The sequence below is a fragment of the Bombyx mori genome, chromosome 11, assembly GCF_030269925.1.
Source record: "Bombyx mori chromosome 11, ASM3026992v2".
NCBI lineage: Eukaryota > Metazoa > Arthropoda > Insecta > Lepidoptera > Bombycidae > Bombyx > Bombyx mori.
The window spans coordinates 11,917,366-11,927,477 of NC_085117.1; the positions used below are offsets into that span (position 1 = coordinate 11,917,366).

Below are 10,112 nucleotides of genomic sequence, written 5' to 3' on the forward strand. Positions count from 1 at the left end.
ATATTTAAAATCATTAAAGATGAATTAAAACGAAAGCTGTTTCTCTATACCGATATCTATTCGAGTTCTGTGAAGCGTGCCGGTCGGAGCCGTCTAGAGGTGAACTCAGACGATGCAGTTTGCACTAACTTGTCTGCAACGAGCTCTGAGTACAAAGCGTGCGCCGCTTTACAAAATACGTCGTCGGTTTACCGACTTGGACTTTGGATTTCGTAATATTAAACATTTTTACCCTTAATTTTGACGATTAAAGTTGTTTTTCACTATAAAATACCAAGGATACTATAGCATAGCCTCCAAATAAAATAAAAATAACGTCGTCATGACTTTAATCCAATATCACGAATAATATCAGCATCAGATCAAGAACACTATTCGCAAATTACATGGCGTCATTTATGGTTTGAAAAATATATTTTTTTTTTAATTCTTATACCGAGCTTAGAACTTGAAACGAGCTAACGTCCCACCTGCTATTCAGTGGTTACTGAAGCCCATAAACATCAGCAAGAAAAACGCTACTATCCACCTTGAGACCCACCTGAGTTCTAAGTCTCAATTCTGTAGCACAAAGGTGCCCTACAATTCAAGCCGGGACGCGTTACTGTTTCGCTGCAGAAATAGGCTGAGTGTTGGTAACTACACGTACGGGCTCACAAGACGCCCTACCCCCAGTGGAAGTGTTAATCCAGGTAAACTATTGAGCGTAATTTCATCTAAGCTCATTCAGCCACACGTGATTGAGTAACAAAAATCCAAACAAACAAAATTTCACTTTAAAATATTAGTAGAGACGTAAAGTAATAGTTTAATAATCGGATCTCTTGTAACAAAAAAAAAACGGCGATAGTTGAACGTCTGTGTTCTATTGTATAATTTTATTTGATCGTGCACTATGACGTTTAAATGTTAGTAATAGGTGTTTGTCTAGTCTAGACTGCGAGCTGGGAACAAACAGAGGAGGGACAACAGATCGTCTGGAGGTGAGACGAAGGCCTCTTTACCTTTTGTGAATAAATGCATTCTAGATATCGACTCGTCTGAATCGCAGACAAGGAGATTATAATAATAGGTTGATTTATAAAGTTATTCGAAAAGCTAAATAGCATTTGATTTTATTTTATTTATTAGGTTGATTGCAAGGTCGAGATGTGATTTTCAAGAAAAACAAGTGTATTGTGTACCCATTAATCTTAACTAATAAAACATATTGTTTTATGTTATTTTATTACACATTATTGTGTAATATAGACTTATAAAATACATACACATACATACATAAGGTCATATATACATAAATATGTGTATATGACCCTCTAATTAATTTTATTATTGTATTAAAAATTATGATAGATAGACTTGTGGTCCAAACGCTTTAAATATTTATACATAGTTGATTTATTATGTCAGAACATTTCAGCCTAATCAACTTAAAAGGGCAGAAAATTTAAAGGGCACTATTTAAATTATATGTATATTATTATATTATAAATCATATAACAGTTAATAAAATAACTGTAGACAATATTAAATATTAAATGTACATTATTGTTACAGACTAAATCCTATACTAGCCATTTCGTATAAATAAGCCCATAATTTCTTGACTTATTGCATAAAAAAATATTTATATACATATTTTAGATTTAATTTTATATTAATTTATAATAATTTGTCAACATCAAACGATGATCATAGCAGAGCTCGTCTAACTGCATTGCTGTACTTCATTTGTCAAATAGACCATGGTAAAAAAATGTATATAATTGGACATATTACTTCTTACTTCTAAAGCGAAACATTGCCGTTTCAAGAGTGTGACAACTGCTTAACGATAGAGCATTCGACATCATGACGTGTCAGGGTAGATGGGGCGGTATTAGCGTTGTGATATTTATGGCCTTTGGTAACCGCTAAACAATCGGAGGGCCGTGAAATCGTTCACTTGTGTATACAATAATAACGAAAAGAGTTTCTACCCGTCTAGCGGATCAAAATAAATTATATATCGAATACAGTGAATACATGAGCTGGCAATACTTGTATTTTATCCTTCGTAGCAATATCCTTACCTATTTAGTAACTATATCCAATAACGTGAAGTTAAAGACAAGATAATCTGTCTGCAACAACAAGATGAAATTTACATAACCTGTCCGTACTAAGTATTTCTTGAAAGAAACAGGATTGGTAAGGACATCTTTCTACAGAGATTTGCACGGGTGTGTACTTAGTACATTACTCAAATAGCTCCCATTGTTAACAATGTGACGGTTTAATTTAAACCACATAGATTCGACAACCTTATTAACAGTGCATTGGACAAAAAACAAATTTAAAAAAAAACAAAAACCCAAACTACTTACAATAAATCGAAGCTAATCTGCGATGTAGACAACTTTGAATTAACGTCACTTGACCTGACCCCTTTGTGATTAGTTCTATACAGAAGGATGTAGTCAGTCTAGACGCCCTAAACGCGTTCTTTACGCCTACGCACGTCATTGTCGAGTAGTCGCGCTCCTGAAACTACGTCGTGGCTCTATTCTATTATGTTTATTGATATTAAATAGGAAAGGTCGTCAATAATTTATCCCTTCTTCTATGATGCAATATCATGGTCACCATACATTTTGATTTTGTTCGTTTAATTTAACGTTATTTTGCACGGATGGCTCAGCAGCATTGTGAATTCTTCTCACCTAAGGAAATGGGGATTAAAGTAGGGCATAGTGGTTAATGGCATAGATGCAAACGATTTCATGGCCCACTTGATGTTGGACGTATATATAGTGTATCTCATAGATAATGCAGCCATTCCGATAGAGGCACCCGTCACGTGCGGACGTGCTCATCGTCCACTCGATCGCCCGGTCTTTGTTCGCCCGGCTTTTGTTAGCCCGGCCATTGTTCGCGCGGCCTGTGTTTGTGGTACATCTGCCGACTAAGTGCTCTTTCTGGAAGTTTTTATTTGTTTTGTTTCCTTTTGTTGTTTCTGTGTTCGTGGTACATCTGCCGACAAAGTGGTTTCCTGCAAGTATTTATTTGTTTTGTTTCTTTTCGTAATTTCTGTTTTGTTGTGCTTTTTCTTTGTCCTGTAGTAATCGCGCCGCATTGCCACCTGTGTTCAATAGAACCGCTCAGGTCCGAGAAGTTGGGGCCTCGCCGCAAGGCGAGTGTTTTCAAGACCCGGGGCCGCCCCACCTGGGTACTCAGCGATCATGGACGCTGTATTCGCGGAATTCCTCCGACTTCGCCACCCACAGCTCGCCTCGGAGTTTTTGGCCTTCAAGGCCAATCACACTGCGAGCCCTCTCGAGGACTCCGCCGCGCTCGCTGCTCCTGCGTCGCCTGCACCTGCGTGCAGAGCTTCTGCATTGAGCACCGCAGCCTCTGTCGTGCCTGCCGCTCCCGTGTCGCCTATACTGGCGAGAAAAGCTGCTGCGTCGTCCGCCGTGACCATCGTTTCAGCTGAGCGATCATCCGCGGCCTCCGTCGCGCCCTCTAAAACACCTACACTTGCTCGTAGGTCGCCTGCACCCGCCTCCTCGTGCTCCGACTCTGACTCGGACATGGAGGTCGACCTCGCCCCCGCCTCATCGACGGATGGATTCACCCTGGTACAGAAGGGTAAGAAGCGTGCCGCGGAGTCTCGAGCTCCCGCGGCCGCTAAAATTAGCAAAGCCGTGAACGCGTCGCGCCCCCGCCCTCAGACTCCCGTTGCGCCCCCAGCCCGTGCCACTCCGTCGCCGCGTCCGGTGGCACAAAATAAAACCCAGACCCCTCCCCCGGTTATCCTTCAGGAGAAGGCAGCTTGGGATCGAGTTTGCCTGGCCCTTAAGGCCAAAAATATAAATTTCACGAATGCCCGTAACCTCGCGAACGGCATTCAAATTAAGGTTCAAACACCCGACGACCATAGGGCCCTCTCTTCTTACCTCCGTAAGGAGCGTATAAGTTTCCATACGTATACGCTCCAGGAGGAGCGCGAACTCCGCGTTGTAATACGAGGAATCCCTAAAGAGTTAGATGTAGAGCTCGTAAAAGCCGACCTGTTAGAACAAGGCCTACCAGTGAATTCTGTGCACCGTATGCACACCGGTCGCGGTAGGGAGCCATATAATATGGTTCTAGTCGCTCTCCAGCCTACCCCCGAGGGTAAGAAAATCTTTAACACACAGACCGTCTGTAGGCTCTCTGGTATCGCTGTCGAAGCCCCCCATAAAAAAGGCACTCCTAGCCAGTGCCATAACTGTCAATTGTACGGGCACTCTTCCCGTAACTGTCACGCGCGCCCCCGATGTGTTAAGTGTTTGGGCGACCACGCCACGGCCCTCTGCGCTCGCGACCAAAAAACCGCGATGGAACCGCCTAGCTGCGTCCTGTGTCGAACACAGGGTCACCCCGCGAATTACCGTGGTTGCCCCCGAGCCCCTAAAATAAATCGCCGCGTCGCCCGCCAAAACCGCCTCCGAGCTTCCGGCCCAGACATCAAAGCCTCGGCACCCTCTGCGTCGCAGGCTAAGCCAGCGTTCGTTCCGGCGGCGGTGCCCAGTGTCTCGGCCTGGGCAAAACCGCTGCCGTACACGAACACGGCTACAACTCCCTCCTCCGCGATTCGTCCCGCCCCCGCGACTCGTCCCTCTCCCGCGACTTGCCCTCGGACCGCGTCCGACAATCTCGCTTTAGCGATCGACTTCTTTCAGTCGATCAACTTTGAGCGCGTTAACGCTTTGGGCGACGCCATTCGCGCTGCCTCCACTGCACAACACTTTATCGCCGTTGTGCAGGAATACGCCGACGTATACGCGTCATTAAATACGTACGTCCTCCCCTCACTCCGCCGGTAATCAATGGCGTATATAAGTAGAATAAAGCCCCTATCCGTAACGATAGGATTTTTTAACGCTTACGGTCTCGCAAATCAACGTGATCAGGTTTCTGACTTTTTGCGTGACCACCAAATTGATATCTTTTTAGTGCAGGAGACCCTACTTAAGCCCGCGCGCCGTGACCCTAAAATCGCGAACTATAACATGGTCAGGAACGACAGGCTCTCTGCCCGTGGTGGTGGTACCGTCATTTACTATAGAAGAGCCCTGCATTGCGTCCCGCTCGATCCTCCCGCGCTCGCTAATATCGAAGCATCAGTGTGCCGAATCTCACTGACGGGACACGCGCCGATCGTTATCGCGTCCGTTTATCTTCCACCGGATAAGATCGTTCTAAGCAGTGATATCGAGGCGCTGCTCGGTATGGGGAGCTCTGTCATTCTGGCGGGCGACCTAAATTGTAAACACATCAGGTGGAACTCACACACCACAACCCCGAATGGCAGGCGGCTTGACGCGTTAGTCGATGATCTCGCCTTCGATATCGTCGCTCCGCTAACCCCGACTCACTACCCGCTAAATATCGCGCATCGCCCGGATATACTCGACATAGCGTTATTAAAAAACGTAACTCTGCGCTTACACTCGATCGAAGTAGTTTCAGAGTTAGATTCAGACCACCGTCCCGTCGTTATGAAGCTCGGTCGCGCTCCCGATTCCGTTCCCGTCACGAGGACTGTGGTGGATTGGCACACGCTGGGCATCAGCCTGGCTGAATCTGATCCACCATCGCTCCCGTTTAACCCGGACTCTATCCCGTCTCCTCAGGATACCGCTGAAGCCATAGACATCTTAACGTCACACATCACCTCGACATTAGATAGGTCATCGAAACAAGTTGTAGCGGAGGACTTCCTTCACCGCTTCAAATTGTCCGACGATATTAGGGAACTTCTTAGAGCTAAGAACGCCTCGATACGCGCCTACGACAGGTATCCTACCGCGGAAAATCGTATTCGAATGCGTGCCCTACAACGCGACGTAAAGTCTCGCATCGCCGAAGTCCGAGATGCCAGATGGTCTGATTTCTTAGAAGGACTCGCGCCCTCCCAAAGGTCTTACTACCGCTTAGCTCGTACTCTCAAATCGGATACGGTAGTAACTATGCCCCCCCTCGTAGGCCCCTCAGGCCGACTCGCGGCGTTTGATGATGACGAAAAAGCAGAGCTGCTGGCCGATACATTGCAAACCCAGTGCACGCCCAGCACTCAATCCGTGGACCCTGTTCATGTAGAATTAGTAGACAGTGAGGTAGAACGCAGAGCCTCCTTGCCACCCTCTGATGCGTTACCACCCGTCACCCCGATGGAAGTTAAAGACTTGATCAAAGACCTACGTCCTCGCAAGGCTCCCGGTTCCGACGGTATATCCAACCGCGTTATTAAACTTCTACCCGTCCAACTCATCGTGATGTTGGCATCTATTTTCAATGCCGCTATGGCGAACTGTATCTTTCCCGCGGTGTGGAAAGAAGCGGACGTTATCGGCATACATAAACCCGGTAAACCAATAAATGATCCGACGAGCTACCGCCCGATTAGCCTCCTCATGTCTCTAGGCAAACTGTATGAGCGTCTGCTCTACAAACGCCTCAGAGACTTCGTCTCATCCAAGGGCATTCTTATCGATGAACAATTCGGATTCCGTACAAATCACTCATGCGTTCAACAGGTGCACCGCCTCACGGAGCACATTCTTGTGGGGCTTAATCGACCAAAACCGTTATACACGGGAGCTCTCTTCTTCGACGTCGCAAAAGCGTTCGACAAAGTCTGGCACAATGGTTTGATTTTCAAACTATTCAACATGGGCGTGCCGGATAGTCTCGTGCTCATCATACGGGACTTCTTGTCGAACCGCTCTTTTCGATATCGAGTCGAGGGAACCCGCTCCTCCCCACGACCTCTCACAGCTGGAGTCCCGCAAGGCTCTGTCCTCTCACCCCTCCTATTTAGCTTATTCGTCAACGATATTCCCCGGTCGCCGCCGACCCATTTAGCTTTATTCGCCGACGACACGACTGTTTACTATTCTAGTAGAAATAAGTCCCTAATCGCGAAGAAGCTTCAGAGCGCAGCCCTAGCCCTAGGACAGTGGTTCCGAAAATGGCGCATAGACATCAACCCAGCGAAAAGTACTGCGGTGCTATTTCAGAGGGGAAGCTCCACACGGATTTCCTCCCGGGTTAGGAGGAGGAATCTCACACCCCCGATTACTCTCTTTAGACAACCCATACCCTGGGCCAGGAAGGTCAAGTACCTGGGCGTTACCCTGGATGCATCGATGACATTCCGCCCGCATATAAAATCAGTCCGTGACCGTGCCGCGTTTATTCTCGGTAGACTCTACCCCATGATCTGTAAGCGGAGTAAAATGTCCCTTCGGAACAAGGTGACACTTTACAAAACTTGCATAAGGCCCGTCATGACTTACGCGAGTGTGGTGTTCGCTCACGCGGCCCGCACACACATAGACACCCTCCAATCCCTACAATCCCGCTTTTGCAGGTTAGCTGTCGGGGCTCCGTGGTTCGTGAGGAACGTTGACCTACACGACGACCTGGGCCTCGAATCAATTCGGAAATACATGAAGTCAGCGTCGGAACGATACTTCGATAAGGCTATGCGTCATGATAATCGCCTTATCGTTGCCGCCGCTGACTACTCCCCGAATCCTGATCATGCAGGAGCCAGTCACCGTCGACGCCCTAGACACGTCCTTACGGATCCATCAGATCCAATAACCTTTGCATTAGATGCCTTCAGCTCTAATACTAGGGGCAGGCTTAGGGACCCCGGTAACCGTACTCGTCGAACTCGACAAAGAGGTCGACGTGCAACCTAACCCATGCATCAGCCCGCTGAGTTTCTCGCCGGATCTTCTCAGCGGGTCGCGATTCCGATCCGGTAGTAGTAGATTCATTCGCGAAACAATTGCTCTTGAGTTGTTAGGTCTCCTTCGGAGGCGCTCGGGCAGTTGTTAGCAAATCCCACCCCTCTTGGCTGAGCCTTTGCTCGCCCACCTGTCCTGGTGAAACTGGAAAGGCCTTCGGGCCACCAGTAAACTTTCAATCATAAAAAAAAAAAAAAAAAAAGATAATGCAGAATAAAGCTACGAATTCTGTGACATAAGGTCGAATATCATTTACATTAGAGCAAAGGATGTCCTATACTCGAAAAGGCGCGGTACCTAAGACGTGAAAATGGGCAGAATGATGATACTGAGCCATGCTGTCTTAGTAGACACTAAAAATACACATGGGGAAGTGGAGTTACGTGTGCTTATAATGTAGTTAACGGGTGGCTACTTCCTTAATAAGATGGTCAAGCTTTCAGTTCACCTAATTCACAATTCGAATACCACCACCCTTTTAGTGACATGAGGAAGAAGTTTAGGAGGTAGATAACGCCTGTCCTATTTTTAAATCAAAAGCATAACCTACACATACAGGCTCCCAAAATGCATTGTCCAATTTAAAAACAAAATATAAGTTGATTACGCATTACTTTATAAGGAAATTTCAAAAAGGAGCCACTTTGCGGATTACAGATAAACGAATGACTGGCGTTTTAATCCAGGAAACCATTTTGATGTTCCTGTCAAATTTCGTGGCGGTTATCATGTATGGCAAGCTTTGAGTAGGAATCAAAACATCCAATGGGATTAAACCTTCACGTCTTTGACCGAAGACGATTAGAAATAAAGAAAAAAAAACAAAGATAATAAAAATTCGATGCGAAAAGGGAAATGGATTTAAAAGTAATTAAAAAAACTATAAAACAATAATTTTGAAAGCCTCTTTGAAAAACATTTCGAGAAAGAGAATAGTTTTATGCTTTAAAGTTTGTAAGGAAGACTATATAGATCTAATGATTTGACTGTAAAGGCGATCTTTGAAGATTGTTATCATATATATTAAAAATATTATTTTATGATGTATTCACCATATGGTCGATATCCATGACCAAAATCCATGCCACTTAAAGCTTAAGAATAATTTTACGTAAAGAAGAAAGGCAATTTTTTACCTGAATGTTTTAAAAGGCGTCTTACATTAAAGATAAACAAAACTTAATTATTTTATTTGCTCGTTTTTATACGATGTTAGATTTACGTGGCAAAGCCACGAAAAAATGTTAATTTAATAAGCTTTTAATTCGATTTTTCTGTACTTCCGGCTTAATACATTTGTAAATGATGGCATTAATACTATTTCCACAAAAAGCAGTAGTTTTGATAAATATTTTCATAAAGTATTTAAAATGGTAAATACATTAATACATAATTAAATAACTAAAAAATAGTAATGGCAGCACTGCAGATGACAATGATTTTAACAGTATGACAACTGACTCTATAGTCTACTCTAATAAATTAGCTTTGCAAGCCTTCGTTTGTCGCAAATATGTGACTTTGGCGTTCAAAAGGTTAAAAGTACCTATCTCTGACACACATTTTGACACATTTACAAAGAAGAAAAAAGCAAACTACATAATATGTTGAAGTACCTAGGTAGCTCTGCAATTGCTAAGGGTACCTACTCGAGTACTATTAGAGGTGTATCCTTGGTTCATCTATGATAATGAAACTAAAAATGTTATTTAAACATATCGTTTACTTATCAATCAATAATAGATGTAGAATCAGAGACATCTATTATTGATAGATAATCTCAAATTATAAAGTAAACACGTTAATATCTTTTTTTCGTGACTTTCTAATAACAAAAATATATCTGATTAAGCATAACCTATCGTTTTAGCATTTTTTTATTTCAAGACGCCTCAAATAGATACCTATCAGGTAAAATGTTGTATATCAAGCTGCCATTGTTCTTTTCATTATAGTTTTGTTTAAAAAAAAACACATTACCAACACTAATTATACCAAATTACATGGTAACCGGAAATGTGATAAACGATTTCGTACAATAAAAGTACAGAGTAATCAAATCGTATGTATTATAAATTGAAATCACGCAAATAAATCAAATTAGGTTACAACGTAACGAAAGAAGGAATTTAAATCAGGAATACGTCGGAGCCTATGTACTTACGTATAGTATAAGTTCAGTATAGGTTCGTCTAGACGCGGGGGCGTGCAAAAAGGTTAGGTAGGTAGACGCAGGCAGTCTCTTTTACGACCCTTCAGCTTCAGCGCGGATCTGCGAATTGGGTCACGCAGATATTTAACGGTCGGATACTTCTAGTTTAGGGGTTG

At 44.0% G+C, this 10,112-nt stretch overlaps 1 protein-coding gene across 6 annotated transcripts in view; it reads right to left on the reverse strand.

Annotated features, from left to right (window-relative positions):
* LOC101736633 (actin-binding protein WASF2) overlaps positions 1 to 10,112 on the reverse strand; it is a 129,808-nt gene that overhangs the window by 109,149 nt on the left and 10,547 nt on the right. The gene's annotated exons all lie outside the window — the stretch shown is intronic.